The sequence below is a fragment of the Bufo gargarizans genome, chromosome 4 (genome assembly GCF_014858855.1).
Source record: "Bufo gargarizans isolate SCDJY-AF-19 chromosome 4, ASM1485885v1, whole genome shotgun sequence".
NCBI classification, from domain to species: Eukaryota; Metazoa; Chordata; class Amphibia; order Anura; family Bufonidae; genus Bufo; species Bufo gargarizans.
In genome coordinates, this window is record NC_058083.1 from 60,697,778 (window position 1) to 60,717,753 (window position 19,976).

A 19,976-nucleotide genomic window follows, 5' to 3' on the forward strand; every position below is an offset into this window, starting at 1 on the left:
AGCCTGCTCTGACAGAAAGGACCAGGACCCTCTGCCCTCTAGAATATAGCCTGCTCTGACAGAAAGGACCAGGTCCCTCTGCCCTCTAGAATACAGCCTGCTCTGATAGAAAGGACCAGATCCCTCAGCCCTCTAGAATACAGCCTGCTCTGACAGAAAGGACCAGGTCCCTCTGCCCTCTAGAATACAGCCTGCTCTGACAGAAAGGACCAGATCCCTCAGCCCTCTAGAATACAGCCTGCTCTGATAGAAAGGACCAGGTCCCTCAGCCCTCTAGAATACAGCCTGCTCTGACAGAAAGGACCAGGTCCCTCTGCCCTCTAGAATACAGCCTGCTCTGACAGAAAGGACCAGGTCCCTCTGCCCTCTAGAATACAGCCTGCTCTGACAGAAAGGACCAGATCCCTCAGCCCTCTAGAATACAGCCTGCTCTGACAGAAAGGACCAGGTCCCTCAGCCCTCTAGAATACAGCCTGCTCTGACAGAAAGGACCAGGTCCCTCAGCCCTCTAGAATACAGCCTGCTCTGACAGAAAGGACCAGGTCCTGGGACAGACACACAGACGTCTGGTCACATGGGCGGTGACATCAGCAGAGGTCCTTTACTCACTAGGAAATAGCATCTACCCTGAGATAAAGCCTCCCACTGCTCAGCTCCGCCCCTCATATCACATGACCGTAATGTCATCCCAGGGCCTTCCTCAACATTGCTTTTCAATGCTGAGCCCCGCCCCTTCTTATGGTCACATGACATTGACATCATTACAGGTCTTCATTGCTTTATTTTTAAACTCCGCCTCCTCTAAATCACACGATGGTGATATCATCCCAGGTCCTTCAGCACCATTTCTTTTCTTCACTGCTGAGCTCCGTTTCCTTCTCCATGAATCAGATGTCTTGGGAGGAGTGAGAGTTCTGAGGAGCGGTCAGGATGGAGGATCCCCTCACATCACCGGGTAAGAGGAGATTCATCAAAACCGGTGCAAAGGAACCAATCAGATTCCCCCTTTCATTTTCTAAAAGATCTCTGTAAACTGAAAGCAGGAATCTGACTGGCTGCTGTGGACAGGAGGGAGACTTGGGGGCTGCAGGATGATTATTAGAATTATACACAGTGGATATATAAAGTCTACACGCCCCTGTTAGAATGTCCGATTTCTGTGATTAAAACAAAAATAATGAGACAAAGATAAATCATTTCAGAACTTTTTCCCCCTTTAATGTGACCTATAAACTGTACAACTCAACTGAAAAACAAACTGAAATCTTTTAGGTGGAGGGAAGAAAACAAAACAAAAAATATTTGCATAAGTGTGCACACCCTTAAACTAATACTTTGTTGAAGCACCTTTTGATGTTATTACAGCACTCAGTCTCTTGGGTCTATCAGCATGGCACATTTTGACTCTTCTTTGCAAAAACCCTCCAAATCTGTCAGATTGCGAGGGCATCTCCTGGGCACAGCCCTCTTCAGATCACCCCACAGATTGCGAGGGCATCTCCTGGGCACGGCCCTCTTCAGATCACCCCACAGATTGCGGGGGCATCTCCTGGGCACGGCCCTCTTCAGATCACCCCACAGATTGCGGGGGCATCTCCTGGGCACAGCCCTCTTCAGATCACCCCACAGATTGCGGGGGCATCTCCTGGGCACAGCCCTCTTCAGATCACCCCACAGATTGCGAGGGCGTCTCCTGGGCACAGCCCTCTTCAGATCACCCCACAGATTGCGAGGGCGTCTCCTGGGCACAGCCCTCTTCAGATCACCCCACAGATTGCGAGGGCATCTTCTGGGCACAGCGCTCTTCAGATCACCCCACAGATTGCGAGGGCATCTACTGGGAACGACCCTCTTCAGATCACCCCACAGATTGCGAGGGCATCTCCTGGGCACGACCCTCTTCAGATCACCCCACAGGTTGCGAGGGCGTCTCCTGCGCACGGCCCTCTTCAGATCACCCCACAGATTGCGAGGGCATCTCCTGGGCACGGCCCTCTTCAGATCACCCCACAGATTGCGAGGGCATCTCCTGGGCACAGCCCTCTTCAGATCACCCCACAGATTGCGAGGGCATCTCCTGGGCACGGCCCTCTTCAGATCACCCCACAGATTGCGAGGGCATCTCCTGGGCACATCTTTCTTCAGATCACCCCACAGATTGCGAGGGCGTCTCTTGGGCACTGCCCTCTTCAGATCACCCCACAGATTGCGAGGGCATCTCCTGGGCACTGCCCTCTTCAGATCACCCCACAGATTGCGAGGGCATCTCCTGGGCACGGCCCTCTTCAGATCACCCCACAGCTTGCAAGGGCATCTCCTGGGCACGGCCCTCTTCAGATCACCCCACAGATTGCGAGGGCATCTCCTGGGCAAAGCCCTCTTCAGATCACCCCACAGATTGCGAGGGCATCTTCTGGGCACGGCACTCTTCAGATCACCCCACAGATTGCGAGGGCATCTCCTGGGCACAGCCCTCTTCAGATCACCCCACAGATTGCGAGGGCATCTCCTGGGCACGGCCCTCTTCAGATCACCTCACAGATTGTCAATCGGATTCAGGTCTGGGCTCTGGCTGGGACATTCCTAAACTGTAATCTTCTTCTGGTGAAGCCATTTGGATGTCTGCTTTGGGTCGTTGTCCTGCTGGAAGATGAAGTTCCTCTTCATGTTCAGTTTTCTAGCAGAAGCCTGAAGGTTTTGTGCCAATATTGACTGGTATTTGGAACTGTTCATAATTCCCTCTAGCTTAACTAAGGCCCCAGTTCCAGCTGAAGAAGAACAGCCCCTTGGCATGATGCTGCCCCCACCATGCTTCACTGTGGGGATGGGGTTCTTCTGGTGATGTGCAGTGTTGTTTTTGCGCCAAACATATCTTTTTGGAATTATGGTCAAAAAGTTCAACCTTGGTTTCATCAGACCTTAACAGCTTTTCCCACATGCTTTTGAGAGACTTCAGATGTGTTTTTGCAAAATGTAGCCTGGCTTGGATGTTTTTCTTGGTAAGAAAAGGCTTTCGTCTTGCCCCTCTACCCCATAGCCCAGACATATGAAGAATCCGGGAGATTGTTGCCACATGGACCACACAGCCAGGACTGGCCAGAAATTCCTGCAGCTCCTGTAATGTTGCTGTAGGCCTCTTGGTCGCCTCCCAGACCAGTTTTCTTCTCGTCTTTTCATCAGTTTTGGAGGGACGTCCAGTTCTTGGTAATGTCACTGTTGGGCCATATTTCCTCCACTTGATGATGATGGTCTCCACTGTGTTCCATGGTAGATCTAATGCCTTGGAAATTCTTTTGTCCCCTTCCCCTGACTGATACCTTCCAACAATGAGATCCCTCTGATGCTTTGGAGGCTCTCTGTGGACCACGGCTTCTGCTGTGGGAGGCGACTAAGAACATTTCAGGAAAGACCAACTAGGGCTTAATCAGAGGCCATTTACATGACGGCCGGTGTATGCTGACTGCTATTTAACAGGATTCTGAATGTGATTGCTTAATTCTGAACACAGATACATCCCCAGTTATAAGAGGGTGTGCACACTTATGCAACTACATTATTTTAGTTTTTTTTGTTTTCTTCCCTCCACCTAAAAGATTAAAGGTGGAAAAAGGTTTTTTTCACAGAACAGAAACTGACATTTTAACAGGGGTGTGTAGACTTTTTATATCCACTGTATGTATTATGGCCCCAGTATAAATAGACAGATAGTCGAGAGCAGTCAGCTAGACACCTCCGTGTATACAAGAAATGTGTCCGGCTCTATCGGTATATACTACAGGAGGAGGGATGTGCCCTGTATACAGGAAATGTGTCCGGCTCTATCGGTATATACTACAGGAGGAGGGATGTGTCCTGTATACAGGAAATGTGTCCGGCTCTATCGGTATATACTACAGGAGGAGGGATGTGCCCTGTATACAGGAAATGTGTCCGGCTCTATCGGTATATACTACAGGAGGGGGGATGTGCCCCGTATACAGGAAATGTGTCCGGCTCTATCGGTATATACTACAGGAGGAGGGATGTGCCCTGTATACAGGAAATGTGTCCGGCTCTATCGGTATATACTACAGGAGGAGGGATGTGTCCTGTATACAGGAAATGTGTCCGGCTCTATCGGTATATACTACAGGAGGAGGGATGTGCCCTGTATACAGGAAATGTGTCCAGCTCTATCGGTATATACTACAGGCGGAGGGATGTGTCCTGTATACAGGAAATGTGTCCGGCTCTATCGGTATATACTACAGGAGGAGGGATGTGCCCTGTATACAGGAAATGTGTCCGGCTCTATCGGTATATACTACAGGAGGAGGGATGTGCCCTGTATACAGGAAATGTGTCCGGCTCTATCTGTGTATACTACAGGAGGAGGGATGTGCCCTGTATACAGGAAATGTGTCCGGCTCTATCGGTATATACTACAGGAGGAGGGATGTGCCCTGTATACAGGAAATGTGTCCGGCTCTATCGGTATATACTACAGGAGGAGGGATGTGTCCTGTATACAGGAAATGTGTCCGGCTCTATCGGTATATACTACAGGAGGAGGGATGTGCCCTGTATACAGGAAATGTGTCCAGCTCTATCGGTATATACTACAGGCGGAGGGATGTGTCCTGTATACAGGAAATGTGTCCGGCTCTATCGGTATATACTACAGGAGGAGGGATGTGCCCTGTATACAGGAAATGTGTCCGGCTCTATCGGTATATACTACAGGAGGAGGGATGTGCCCTGTATACAGGAAATGTGTCCGGCTCTATCGGTATATACTACAGGAGCAGGGATGTGCCCTGTATACAGGAAATGTGTCCGGCTCTATCGGTATATACTACAGGAGGAGGGATGTGCCCTGTATACAGGAAATGTGTCCGGCTCTATCGGTATACTACAGGAGGAGGGATGTGCCCTGTATACAGGAAATGTGTCCGGCTCTATCTGTATATACTACAGGAGGAGGGATGTGCCCTGTATACAGGAAATGTGTCCGGCTCTATCGGTATATACTACAGGAGGAGGGATGTGCCCTGTATACAGGAAATGTGTCCGGCTCTATCGGTATATACTACAGGAGGAGGGATGTGCCCTGTATACAGGAAATGTGTCCGGCTCTATCGGTATATACTACAGGAGGAGGGATGTGTCCTGCTCTATCGGTATATACTACAGGAGGAGGGATGTGTCCTGTATACAGGAAATGTGTCCGGCTCTATCGGTATATACTACAGGAGGAGGGATGTGCCCTGTATACAGGAAATGTGTCCGGCTCTATCGGTATATACTACAGGAGGAGGGATGTGCCCTGTATACAGGAAATGTGTCCGGCTCTATCGGTATATACTACAGGAGGAGGGATGTGTCCTGTATACAGGAAATGTGTCCGGCTCTATCGGTATATACTACAGGCGGAGGGATGTGCCCCGTATACAGGAAATGTGTCCGGCTCTATCTGTATATACTACAGACGGAGGGATGTGTCCTGTATACAGGAAATGTGTCCGGCCCTATCGGTATATACTACAGGAGGAGGGATGTGTCCTGTATACAGGAAATGTGTCCGGCTCTATCGGTATATACTACAGGAGGAGGGATGTGCCCTGTATACAGGAAATGTGTCCGGCTCTATCGGTATATACTACAGGAGGAGAGATGTGTCCTGTATACAGGAAATGTGTCCGGCTCTATCGGTATATACTACAGGAGGAGGGATGTGCCCTGTATACAGGAAATGTGTCCGGCTCTATCGGTATATACTACAGGAGGAGGGATGTGCCCTGTATACAGGAAATGTGTCCGGCTCTATCTGTGTATACTACAGGAGGAGGGATGTGCCCCGTATACAGGAAATGTGTCCGGCTCTATCGGTATATACTACAGGAGGAGGGATGTGCCCTGTATACAGGAAATGTGTCCGGCTCTATCTGTATATACTACAGGAGGAGGGATGTGCCCCGTATACAGGAAATGTGTCCGGCTCTATCGGTATATACTACAGGAGGAGGGATGTGCCCTGTATACAGGAAATGTGTTCGGCTCTATCGGTATATACTACAGGAGGAGGGATGTGCCCTGTATACAGGAAATGTGTTCGGCTCTATCGGTATATACTACAGGAGGAGGGATGTGCCCCGTATACAGGAAATGTGTCCGGCTCTATCTGTATATACTACAGGAGGAGGGATGTGCCCCGTATACAGGAAATGTGTCCGGCTCTATCGGTATATATTACAGGAGGAGGGATGTGCCCTGTATACAGGAAATGTGTCCGGCTCTATCGGTATATACTACAGGAGGAGGGATGTGCCCTGTATACAGGAAATGTGTCCGGCTCTATCGGTATATACTACAGGAGGAGGGATGTGCCCTGTATACAGGAAATGTGTCCGGCTCTATCGGTATATACTACAGGAGGAGGGATGTGCCCTGTATACAGGAAATGTGTCCGGCTCTATCGGTATATACTACAGGAGGAGGGATGTGCCCTGTATACAGGAAATGTGTCCGGCTCTATCGGTATATACTACAGGAGGAGGGATGTGCCCTGTATACAGGAAATGTGTCCGGCTCTATCGGTATATACTACAGGAGGAGGGATGTGCCCTGTATACAGGAAATGTGTCCGGCTCTATCGGTATATACTACAGGAGGAGGGATGTGTCCGGCTCTATCTGTATATACTACAGGAGGAGGGATGTGCCCTGTATACAGGAAATGTGTCCGGCTCTATCGGTATATACTACAGGAGGAGGGATGTGCCCTGTATACAGGAAATGTGTCCGGCTCTATCGGTATATACTACAGGAGGAGGGATGTGCCCTGTATACAGGAAATGTGTCCGGCTCTATCGGTATATACTACAGGAGGAGGGATGTGCCCTGTATACAGGAAATGTGTCCGGCTCTATCGGTATATACTACAGGAGCAGGGATGTGCCCTGTATACAGGAAATGTGTCCGGCTCTATCGGTATATACTACAGGAGGAGGGATGTGCCCTGTATACAGGAAATGTGTCCGGCTCTATCGGTATATACTACAGGAGGAGGGATGTGCCCTGTATACAGGAAATGTGTCCGGCTCTATCGGTATATACTACAGGAGGAGGGATGTGCCCTGTATACAGGAAATGTGTCCGGCTCTATCGGTATATACTACAGGAGGAGGGATGTGTCCGGCTCTATCTGTATATACTACAGGAGGAGGGATGTGCCCTGTATACAGGAAATGTGTCCGGCTCTATCGGTATATACTACAGGAGGAGGGATGTGCCCTGTATACAGGAAATGTGTCCGGCTCTATCGGTATATACTACAGGAGGAGGGATGTGCCCTGTATACAGGAAATGTGTCCGGCTCTATCGGTATATACTACAGGAGGAGGGATGTGCCCTGTATACAGGAAATGTGTCCGGCTCTATCGGTATATACTACAGGAGCAGGGATGTGCCCTGTATACAGGAAATGTGTCCGGCTCTATCGGTATATACTACAGGAGGAGGGATGTGCCCTGTATACAGGAAATGTGTCCGGCTCTATCGGTATATACTACAGGAGGAGGGATGTGCCCTGTATACAGGAAATGTGTCCGGCTCTATCGGTATATACTACAGGAGGAGGGATGTGTCCTGCTCTATCGGTATATACTACAGGAGGAGGGATGTGTCCTGTATACAGGAAATGTGTCCGGCTCTATCGGTATATACTACAGGAGGAGGGATGTGCCCTGTATACAGGAAATGTGTCCGGCTCTATCGGTATATACTACAGGAGGAGGGATGTGCCCTGTATACAGGAAATGTGTCCGGCTCTATCGGTATATACTACAGGAGGAGGGATGTGCCCTGTATACAGGAAATGTGTCCGGCTCTATCGGTATATACTACAGGAGGAGGGATGTGCCCTGTATACAGGAAATGTGTCCGGCTCTATCGGTATATACTACAGGAGGAGGGATGTGTCCTGTATACAGGAAATGTGTCCGGCTCTATCGGTATATACTACAGGCGGAGGGATGTGCCCCGTATACAGGAAATGTGTCCGGCTCTATCTGTATATACTACAGGCGGAGGGATGTGTCCTGTATACAGGAAATGTGTCCGGCCCTATCGGTATATACTACAGGAGGAGGGATGTGTCCTGTATACAGGAAATGTGTCCGGCTCTATCGGTATATACTACAGGAGGAGGGATGTGCCCTGTATACAGGAAATGTGTCCGGCTCTATCGGTATATACTACAGGAGGAGAGATGTGTCCTGTATACAGGAAATGTGTCCGGCTCTATCGGTATATACTACAGGAGGAGGGATGTGCCCTGTATACAGGAAATGTGTCCGGCTCTATCGGTGTATACTACAGGAGGAGGGATGTGCCCTGTATACAGGAAATGTGTCCGGCTCTATCGGTATATACTACAGGAGGAGGGATGTGCCCTGTATACAGGAAATGTGTCCGGCTCTATCGGTATATACTACAGGAGGAGGGATGTGCCCTGTATACAGGAAATGTGTCCGGCTCTATCTGTGTATACTACAGGAGGAGGGATGTGCCCCGTATACAGGAAATGTGTCCGGCTCTATCGGTATATACTACAGGAGGAGGGATGTGCCCTGTATACAGGAAATGTGTCCGGCTCTATCGGTATATACTACAGGAGGAGGGATGTGCCCTGTATACAGGAAATGTGTCTCTATGTGTGTGGCTCTATCACCATCTTCGAGGTTCGGTATGAGTACGGCGATGCCAAATCTATATCATTTTATTATATTTTAATCCTTTCAAAAAACAATAAAGCCTCTGAAAACATAAAAAAAATTTTTGCATCGCTGTATTCAGACCCCATAACTTTTTAATATTTCCATCTACAGAGCTGAATGAGGGCTTGGATTTGTGGGTCGAGCTGCAGGGTGTTTTATTTCCTTTCTTTACTTTTTTTTATATCAGTTTTTGGGTAAGTTCAACTTTCTGATCACTTTTTCAATTATATTTTTTCGGTGGTCAAGGTGACCAAAAAATTTTTCATTGCAGCATTTAATTCTCAGGAAAAAAAAACTATTTCAGACACGCTGATACATTTTATGTCTATTTTTGGTTTATTTTTCAAAGTAAAATTGCGTAAATGAGGTGATTTAGAAAAAAAAAATTTTGTGGATTTTTTTTATTTTCATGCTATAATTATTAGTCCTGCTAGAGGACTTGTTCATGTGATCTGATGGCTCATAGATTGTGATAGAATATTATTGCAATTTATGGGATTTTTACTGGCTGTCTATCAAGCCACAGACTGGAGCCTCTCTGTTACGACCAGAGGATGTGGATCCTCTGTGTCAGCTGATAGAGGACTGGGAATTAGCCCAATATTGCTGACTGCTGACTCTCAGAGTCAGGACCGGGGTGTCTGCACCAGTTACCTGCAGTGGTGTGAACAGATTCCAACAACGGCGGAGTAAAGGAACAGATGGTCTTTACTGGCAGACAGTATTCAAAAGTCACTTGACAGATACAGGCAACACAAAGCTCAGAGCATTACAGCGTGCAGATATAAGCGGTCTCGTTGTCAGGCAGTGCAGATATAAGCGGTCTCGTTGTCAGGCGGTGCAGATATAAGCAGTCTCGTTGTTAGGCGGTGCAGAGTCTGGATCCGGGCAGACGTACAGGAGGCGATGCGTAGTCAGACGGTGCAGAGGTCTATAATCCAGGTGATACAATAAACAGACACAGTGGGACGCTTCAGCGGGAGTCAAGAGGCACAACAACCACGCTTGGGCACTTCATGATGAGTGAAGCTGCCTTAACTACAAATAGTCCCACCTCCGGGTGGGGATGGTAATCAGGAACCAGATGCCTACTCCTAAGGGAAAGGGAAAGGTGCGCGCGCTTTAGCGCATCAGATGACACCTGGCAGTGAGGACGGATGCGGCGGTATGCTGGCGGGCGCCTGCGTCTCCTACAAGGTAAGCCAGTACTGGGACCCATGGTGCTGCGATGTGCAGACAGCGATCTGCCACCCTGCGGTGGGGACGCAGATCCCATACTGACACTCTCTATTTCTCACCTCTGTCTCCTCTTAGATTGTCAGCTCCTGTGATCAGGTTTATTATTATTATGTGTCTTCCACCTTTGGAGAATGGATCTCCCTGAGGAAGCAGTGAAAGCTGAGTCTCTGGGTGGAAAAGCAGCTCCAGGTCTGGGAGTTGTATGGGGGGTGACTGGATTAGCTTGGGGTTCAGCAGAAGGTTGGTGAGGAGCAGAACATTATTATTTAGGCCCCGATCACTAAACCTAGAAGTGAAGGAGCTGAGAGAAGAGTCTGATCTATAGACAGATCTACAGGAGACTAAGAACATGTTTGTTCGAAACGTGTAGACGTTCATTTGGAACATTGAGGTGATGCTGTCACTGTATGGATTTGTACTATACTGAATAAAGGAACCCACAATATTTTCTAAACTTCGCTTAATTTCTATATCTACAGGAGACCATGTATTCAGTCACTGTGTGCTTGTGTCTCCACAGATGGATCCAGGAGGAGAAGTCCCCCTGAGAGATGTCCCCATCCTCTGTATTCCCAGGACTGTCCAGAGGAGAAGCTCCCAGAGAACCATCAGGTAGATGGAGCTGAGCCCTATACACATCTATATAGGGGGGTCCTGCAGTCATAGAGGGGTCATAGATGGTGGGGGTCTCTTATGTGGATCTGTTAGATTTCCCACCTGTCTGCTGTATTGTCCTGAATTGTTACAGATGACAAATCAGGGGGAAGATGTGACTGATATTAAAGTGGAGGATGAAGAAGAGCGGATGATGGGCGATCCCCCGTGTAAGAGTGAGGTGGAGGAGGACATTCCAGTCCATGTGACCACAGGTATGGAATCATGAATGGAGGAAGTGAATGGGGAGGCTCCACCTTAGAGCTGCAGTAAAGTAGCACTCCGGGCAGTGACCCCTGTGTTATGTACAGGAGCGGAGGGAGCTGTGACTTAGTCACTGGCTGCTGCTCTTCTCCTGGACACCCTGCACGCCGCTCATACATTAGGGTCGGAGTTACCTCTCCTACTGCTTGGTTTGTATTGGTGACATTAAGAGCTAACAGAATAATGAGCGCAGCTGCTCGTCTCCCCCTTGGTTTCTTTCTTCTGTCCTTTTCTAGGGTAAGTCAGATTTTTCTGATTGGGTGACTAATAATTATAGATGGCGGAGGTGCAGTAGACATTGCTTATCTGGACTTTAGTAAGGCTTTTGATACTGTCCCACATAAAAGGCTTATCAATAAAGTGCAGTCATTGTGCTTGGACTCCCATATTGTTGAATGGATTAGGCAGTGGCTGAGGGACAGGCAACAGAGGGTTGTAGTCAATGGAGTATATTCAGACCAGGGTCTTGTTACCAGTGGGGACCTCAGGGATCTGTTCTGGGACCCATATTGTTTAATATCTTTATCAGCGAAATTGCAGAAGGCCTCGATGGTAAGGTGTGTCTTTTTGCTGATGATACAAAGATTTGTAACAGGGTTGATGTTCCTGGAGGGATACACCAAATGGAAAAGGATTGAGGAAAACTAGAGGAATGGTCAAAAATCTGGCAACTAAAATTTTATGTTGATAAGTGCAAGATAATGCACCTGGGGCGTAAAAACCCAAGAGCCGAATATACAATCAGTGATACAGTCCTAACCTCAGTATCTGAGGAAAGGGATTTAGGGGTCATTATTTCAGAAGACTTAAAGGTAGGCAGACCATGTCATAGAGCAGCAGGAAATGCTAGCAGAATGCTGGGGTGTATAGGGAGAGGCATTACCAGTAGACAGAGGGGGGTGCTCATGCCGCTCTACAGAGCACTAGTGAGACCTCATCTGGAGTATTGTGCGCAGTACTGGAGACCATATCTCCAGAAGGATACTGATACTTTGGAGAGAGTTCAGAGAAGAGCTACTAAACTGGTACATGGATTGCAGGATAAAACTTACCAGGAAAGATGAAAGGACCTTAACATGTAGAGCTTGGAAGAAAGACGAGACAGAGGGGAGATGATAGAAACTGCTAAATACATAAAGGGAATCAACAAGGGAAAAGAGGAGATAATTTCTAAAAGAAGAAAAACTGCTACAAGAGGACACAGTTTTAAATTAGAGGGGCAGAGGTTTAAAAGTAATATCAGGAAGTATTACTTTACTGAGAGAGTAGTGGATGCATGGAATAGCCTTCCTGCAGAAGTGGTAGCTGCAAATACAGTGAAGGAGTTTAAGCATGCATGGGATAGGCATAAGGCCATCCTTCATATAAGATAGGGCCAGGGGCTATGCATAGTATTCAGTATATTGGGCAGACTAGATGGGCCAAATGGTTCTTATCTGCTGACACATTCTATGTTTCTATAAGACTTGATGACTGTCTGTCTACTGCTATGAAGCTTTCTACCTGATGGTAATTAATAGAAGACACCTCGGTTGCTTTGTTGCTCCCTTTCTGTCAGTTCTAGCTCTCTGTTCTTGATCGGCTTCTAACTTGTCCGTTGTTTGTTCTGCTGGAGCCATTCTGGGTTTCTTCCAAGGAATTTCCACAAATGCGTGAATCAGACTATAGGCATGGCGGCAATCTTTGATTGGTCTCTGGTAGTTGTGGTATATATCCGTGCTTATGCCTGGATCATTCTATAGACATGGTGTCCATTAGTGTTGTGTTCTCTGGTGTTGTAGATTTCCTGTACATGTGTCAGAGCTTGGCCCATGCACAGTTCAGATGTTGAGGTGGTGACAATCTTGATGGTCACTAGGGTTGCGGTGGTGTTGGCACAGGAGCCATCATCTGGTACATATATGGGAGCACTGGCATCTTTGGTGGTAATCGGTGTTAGGCTCTGTCAACGTTCTGCATATTTTCTGGAGACATTGAACTAAACATCACTTGTTTTTTAGTCCTTTTTTGTCTTCCTCCACCAATAGCCGAACCCTTCCCTTTTCAATTTGCTTCTTGCTTGGGGAATATTTAATCTGCAGTCTTCTACTGGTTGGACTTGGTAGGCAGGAGCTAATAGCTGTTAGGATGAAGTCCACAAGAGATCTTCTAAGCCCGTCTATATGACTTGCAAGAATTGTGATGTGTCACATCCTGATGGAAGTAAATATTGGCTTTGTATTAGGTCACTAGACTCTTTGCATAAGTTCTCCAATTAATGGTCCTAACTTGTTTTCCCCTCATTCATGACAACACCCTTGCGATTAGGACCTCCTATCCAGGACAGGAAACCTGATGAAATAAAAAGGTTCACACCCCCACCACGTCTCAGTTCAGGTTTCCTGTCCTCCGGATAGCAAATACCTAGGGAACTTGTGCTCCTGATACAAGGGTTCACACCCAAAGGACTGAGGAAGGCCCGGGTCTCCATAACGTGACGGGGCCTATCCTGGGCGGCGTCAGTCTCTGTGAGGAGCCGCTGCCTAAGACTTCTGTCTCATCTGCCTCCTCCCAGCTTCTAGGGAGCCGGTGTAGCCGTGTTCAGGCGGCTCCAGTTCAGTCTGTGGGACGCACGGTGATCTGCCAATTTCCAAGATGGAGGATGTTGTGAACTAGGCATGCGCAAGATTACAGAGTAACGACTTCCAGTTGTGACATCACTTCTGGTTCTGGGGCGCGGAGTTTGGGCCAGCGTCCTGGCTAGCTGAATTAGGCATTCTAGACCTAAAAAGAGGATAAAAGGAGGCTATTGGTGCATTAGAAGTGGCAGCAGAGGAGCGCAGCTAGTCCAGGAAGTATGCATACAGTGCTGTGCATGATCTGGTGCGCTTATTATGTATGAGCCAAGGGATGACATACACGCCGACCCCATGGAACCCTCGAGGCCTGCAAGTCCGGTATTAGTCCTGAAGAGTGGGGGAGTACTAATTCAATGGTGATAGATCTTCTTCCTTATTAATATGGGGTGTTGTTTGCCTATTGTTTTGTAGCACGCAAAAACACCTAAGAAGGCATACTAAACATAAGGAATGCGGGAGATGTAAGATACCGTTACCAGCATCTTATGTTAGACTGTTACGCCAGTTTATCTAAGAAGCAGCCTTTTTGAGAACAAAGGGTCTTTCCATGGTTCCCTATTTGGACTACCTACTAGTTTTTATGCAAACAAAAGAAGAACTAGAAAAGGATTTAAGATTCCTTTGCGCAACCTTGAAAGATCGGGGTTGGCGACTAAGTCAAGAAAAGTCAAATTTTTCTCCCTTCTCAAATATGCCATCCAGAAGGAAGGACGTCATCAGGGAACAAGTATGAACTCTTTTCCACTCTTACGTCTGTTCTAGGTCAGATGACCTCTGCCATACCAGCAGGACCGTATACCCAAATACACTGAAAAGAACTTCAGATGGACATCCTGAAATACGGGGACGGTTCCCCATTCTCTTTGGACCACAAATGTAATCTCTCATCAAGAGCCAGACAATTCCAGAGAATCTATCAACAGGAGTTCTGTGGTCTGTACAGGATCAGTTAATTGTGACTACAGATGTCAGTCCATGGGTATGGGGGGCTCATTCTCTGAGCAATTTCTGTCAGGAAAGGTGGGGGCTTTTTCCAATTTCAGTAAACTGAAAGAAATAGATAGGACATTGAAGATAGCTATTCCAGAAGTAAAAGACAGAAGTGTAATCTTTTACTCAGACAATTCTACAGCAGTTGCCTTTGTGAACCAACAGGGAGGAACATCAAAGTCTGTTCCGGTCTCTGGAGATATTTCAAATAGCGAAGGACAGAAATTGATTCCTGTCGGCAGTACATTTGAAGGGAGATCAGAATGTGATAGCCAATTTCCTAAGCCGTACCCAGGTCAGGCAAGGGAAATGGTGCTTAATCGACAAGGTGTTTCTGCAGATTGTCCAAATAGATCTATTTGCAACCAGGACAAACAGAAAGGTAGCCAGGTCCTATTCTCTAAACCACATAGACAGGCCATCAATGTTTTATGCTCTAGTTCAGAATTGGAGCAAGGAGTTAGCTTATGCGTTCCTCCCGATTTGCCTCATCCCAAGAGTATTGAGGAAAATACAGGAGGATAAGGCAGTTGTAATACTGATTGCTTCCAGATGGGCGAAGAGATCTTGGTACACAGCCTTACAGAAGATGGCAGTAGAGCCTCCCTGGGTTCGGACAATAAGAAGTTCTTGATTTTCCGGGGTCTTCTTCTGCATCCCAGTCCAGAGCCGCTTTGCCTCTCAGCATGGATGTTGAAAGGATAACTTTAGAAATTTTAGACTTCCTGCAGGCAGGTATAGACAAGAACTTAAAAGCTTCCACCTTGAGGGTACAAGTAGCAGCCCTTAGCTACTTTTTTGACAACAGGTTAGCTGAACATCCCTGGGTCTAGAGGTTCTTAACTGCTTCTAGATTAAATCCTCCTATTCATCCCTTTTCTCCACCTTAGGATCTTATTATGATCCTTTCTGCTTTATCCCAGGATCTATTTGAGCCTACTAATGACATGTCTATTAGGCTGCTTACCTTTAAGATGACCTTTTTATTAGCAAATATGTCAGCTAGAAGGTTTTCTGAGGTACAGACTTTCTCTGAATTTCCTGGTCAGGCCGGTCCCATCTTTTTTACCTAAGGTAATCTCGGAATTTCACAAGATGTTATCCTTCGATCTTTTTGTCCAAATTCGGTGAACCAGTTGGAGAAAAAGTATATTATATAATATTATAATCATGTGAGGAGGTGTTTGTGGAAGTACCTTGATTCCACTGCAGACTGGAGAATAGATGAAAACCTTCTCTTGCAATTCCAGGGTAAATTTAAGGGACATAAGGCAGCCTCAAGTACAGCTGCTAGATAGGTTAAGAATGCCATCTCTATTTCATATTCATCTTTGAACTTGTCTCCACCAACAGGTTTTAGGGCTAATTCCACTAGAGCAGTGGAGACAACATGGGCAGAGAGAGCAGGAGCCTCTTTACCCGAAATATGCAGGGCGGTGACTTTAAGCTTGACTCATACCTTTTATGAGAAACTATAGGCTGATGAAACCCATGACAGCACCCCAAAATTTCCCACCCTATAACGACTGACACGTTACATAAACCGAAGTGTATCTTTAAATATTTGTAGCAGCCATCTCAAGTACTAAAAACTGTTATGAGGAATCAAATTGTAGGCCCCACACAAATCCAGTTTGTAATAAATAAAAATTTGCCCTATGGAAACGATCAAACAATTGGAGATTGGAGGCAGCAGATATTTATGCATACGGAGCCATGGCAGACCCAACTGACTTGGCAATTTTGAAGCATCAATAGAGATCTCTTTTCAGAGTGCAGTTTCCCGTTTGCAGATCCAAGGACTCTGTGATGAAACGCATGGAATTAGAAGTCACCAGCAAGAGTCTTTTGAGATGTCAAACAGGTAAGTAATACTGGTCCACCACGTGCTATTGCAGGAAGATACCTGCCGAACCAGAATCAAGGAGGGCTCACCCGGTGAACCGAGTACCACCATAGGACAAAGTCACTGGAAAAGATGGCTCTGGCGAGGACTGATCTTCACTTCACTCTCCAACTGGCCCTGGGCTCTGGAGTTTTCTTGCTTTTGAGGACAGATGCAGACAAAGTGACCACTGCCACCACAGTACAGGCACAGTCTATTGGTAGGTCTGTGGTTATATTTTTCATCAGACAGCCTTACTCTGTCCACCTGCATGGGTTCGGGAACAGAAGCTGGTGAAAAAGATTATGATTTTTAAATTTTGGTGCCAGTTGAAAGGATCTTCTCTTTTGACCCATCTGCTTGGCACATTCCAAGAACTACATGTCTATCGAGTTGGCCAAAATTATCAGGACATCCAGAGAGGTAGGTTTGTCCTTACCAGCCAACTCACCTTTTCGACTGGAGAGCCCCTCCCAAAAGGCTGTGACTAATGCTTTATCATTCCAGGCCAATTCCGGGGCCAGGGTTCGGAACTGGATCACATATTGGCCTACAGTATGGGAGACTTGGCAGAGGCAGAGTAGAGTGGAGGATGCAGAAGCACGCGCAGATTCTTTAAACATTTTCTGAAATGAGTCCAGAAAAAGATACAGGTTACTAGTGGCAGCACCGTTCCTCTTCTATATGGGATGTACCCATGCCAGGGCCTCTCCACCCAAATGAGAAATAATAAAGGCTACTTTGGCCCATTCAGCAGGGAATTGATGCAGCAATAACTGCAAGATCACCATTGCAATCTGAGACCGGTTCCTCCGCAGATGGCTGGCAGAGTAAGAGCTGCTGGTTGTTGCGGTACCGATGCGGTTACAGTCAGAGAATCCGGACAGGCTGAGACATGTTGCAGATAGGATATTATTTGCTTCTGACTTTCGCGTCGTTGTTCAACCTCTTGGAGGACTTCTGACATGCCTATTGGGGATGGATCAGCAAGGTCTTTGCAAACACAGTTCAGAGACGCTCACCACCTTTATCGCACATAAAGCAGACTTCTTGCTCCTCATGGTGAAAAAGACCGTCGACCATGGCGGGCAACATTCAAAAAGAGTACTCCAGTTAAAATCCAAGACTTTATTTCATCCTTCAAAAGAGGTACACAGTCTCCAGTCTACGCGTTTCGAAACTTGATCACGACCTGCAATACAGAGGTTTACAAACCATACAAGACGAAACACCTGTAATTATTGCGTGGGACAAAAAACACGCAGACAAGATTGCTACATGGACGTGAGCCGAGACAATATAGGAATATGGTGGCATTGCCATAAATATAGAACAATAAAATAGGCTTTAAATAACGGTAGTTTTGAATAGATGTATAATAAATCACTCTTATAATTTAACCCCTTCTGCCTTTTTTTGTTTTTGCGTTTTCGTTTTGCGCTCCCTGCCTTCCCAGAGCCAGAACTTTTTTATTTTTCTGTTCACATAGCCGTGTGAGGGCTTGTTTTTTGCCGGACAAGTTATACTTTCCAACGCCACCATTTAATATTGAATAAGATGTATTGGGAAGCGGGAAGAAAATTCCAAATGGGGTAAAGTTGGAGAAAAAAAAGCAATTCCGCCTCAGTTTTTTATTTATGACATTCGATGTGTGATAAAGCTGACTAGTTAATTTCATTCTACACGTCATTATGAATCCGGCGATAACTTATATGTATCGTTTTTCTTGCGTTTTAATAAAATAGTAATAAAAAAGTTGGAAAAAACTTTTTTTCGTCGCCATATTTTGACTTCTATAACTTTTTTGTAATTATGTGTACAGAGCTGTTTAGGGACTAATGTTTTGCGGGGTGATCTGTACTTTTCATTGATAACATTCTGGGGTGTGTATGACTTTTTGATCACTTTTTATAAAAAAAATATTTTTAGAGAATGAAGCGGTCAAAAACCGTGAATCGGCCATTTTGATGCTTTTTTCCGTCTCGTTTTTTGCCGTATGGGCACCACCGACAGCGCACACTCCCGGTATTTTGCGCGCTCAGATGCCGTGGTCAGGATTGACCACGGCATCTGAATTGTAAAATGTCCATGACCGGTATTACCACCGGCCGCGGACATTAGCCGTGGGTGTCTGCTGTATGAAGCAGCCATCTTTAAAGACCCGACCAGGTCGGGATGGGGTTAAGCCGGCAGGGTATCTAGTTCCCAATCGCATAATTCATAAGGCTTTATTGTTTAACCACCTCCGGACCGCCTAACGCACATATGCGTTCCGGAGGTGGCAGCGCTGCGCACAGTCACGCATATACGCGTCATCTCGCGAGACGCGAGATGACGCGAGTATGCGCCCGCGCGTGCGCAGTTCGCGCCGGCATTTAATCGAGAAGTATTTCGTCAGCAACCTGCCAGCCAATGATCGTGGCTGGCAGGTTGCTGATTTTTAAAAAATCCAATCAAAGTGCCAGATAGCAGATCATATTAGTAAATATGATCTGTTATATGGCTGCCTGCTCCTCTGCTGGTTCTTTTCGTCGGTTGGATCCAGCAGAGGAGCAGGCTTCACAGTGAGTACACCAAACACTACACTATAGCCCCTGATCACCCCCCTGAACCCCAATTAACCCTTTGATCACCCCTTTGATCACCCCTGTCAATCACAAGTGAAAAGAAAAAAGTGATCAGTGCAAACTGTCACTTTTTTTTTTCACTGTTATTGACCGTTAGGTTTTAGGTATAGTTTAGGTCCCTTGGTTAGGTAGTTAGCGATCAGTTAGCGCCCAGCCCACCGCACCGCAGTCCGTTATTCGCTGATTAGCGTATCGCTAATCAACATTTGTACTTTTATAGTATCTGGAAGTGATCAAAACTGATCACGGTCAGATCTATAATTGTATTAGTGTCACTTTAGTTCGCCCTCCACCCAAAACGCAGTGTTTGCCCGATCAGGCCTGATCGGTCGCCCACACGTGCGTTCGCCCACACCCGCCCCACCGCAGTGACAAAAAAAAAATGTTTTTTTGATCACTGCACATTCACTTTACACGCACTGCGGCGATAAAAAAATCAGTTTTGATATTTTTTATCAACCGCAGCGGCCTCCGGTACTTCGCTAGCCTCCCCTTTGTAAGACAGGCTTGCTTTTTTTTTCTTGGGTAGTCTCAGGGAATACCCCTAAATTTAGTTGCCCACATGTCTAACAGGGGGTATTCCTCTGAAGAGGCCTACAGGCTTCTGACCCAGTCGGATGAGGAGTGGGAGCCCTCATCTGATGAATCCAGCGGGTCAGAATACGAACCTGTAGAAAGCAGTGGCTCTCTGACCCAAAGTTCGGACGAGGAGGCTGAGGTCCCTGATACCACCAGGCGTACCCGGCCCCGTGTCGCTAGACCGCAGGTTGCGCAGGATCCGCTTCAAGAGCAGCAGAGTGGGGCTGGTGCTGTCGGATTACGTGGTGAGGCATACACCAGCAGCCCAGCCCTCCCTGGACCTAGTACCAGCACTGCCGTACAACCTGGTGAAGTAGCGAGCACCAGAAGGGCAGTTGAAGCTGGTACGGTGGCACGTGCAGTAG

The 19,976-nt window shown here is 47.0% G+C and overlaps 1 long non-coding RNA gene across 1 annotated transcript in view; it reads left to right on the forward strand.

The window, feature by feature from the left end:
* The first annotated feature begins 826 nt into the window (after positions 1–826).
* LOC122933932 overlaps positions 827–19,976 on the forward strand; it is a 32,547-nt gene continuing 13,397 nt past the window's right edge. Inside the window, exons 1-2 of the long non-coding RNA XR_006388597.1 lie at positions 827–955; positions 10,515–10,606. This is a non-coding gene — a long non-coding RNA (uncharacterized LOC122933932). The remainder of the gene's footprint in view (positions 956–10,514; positions 10,607–19,976) is intronic.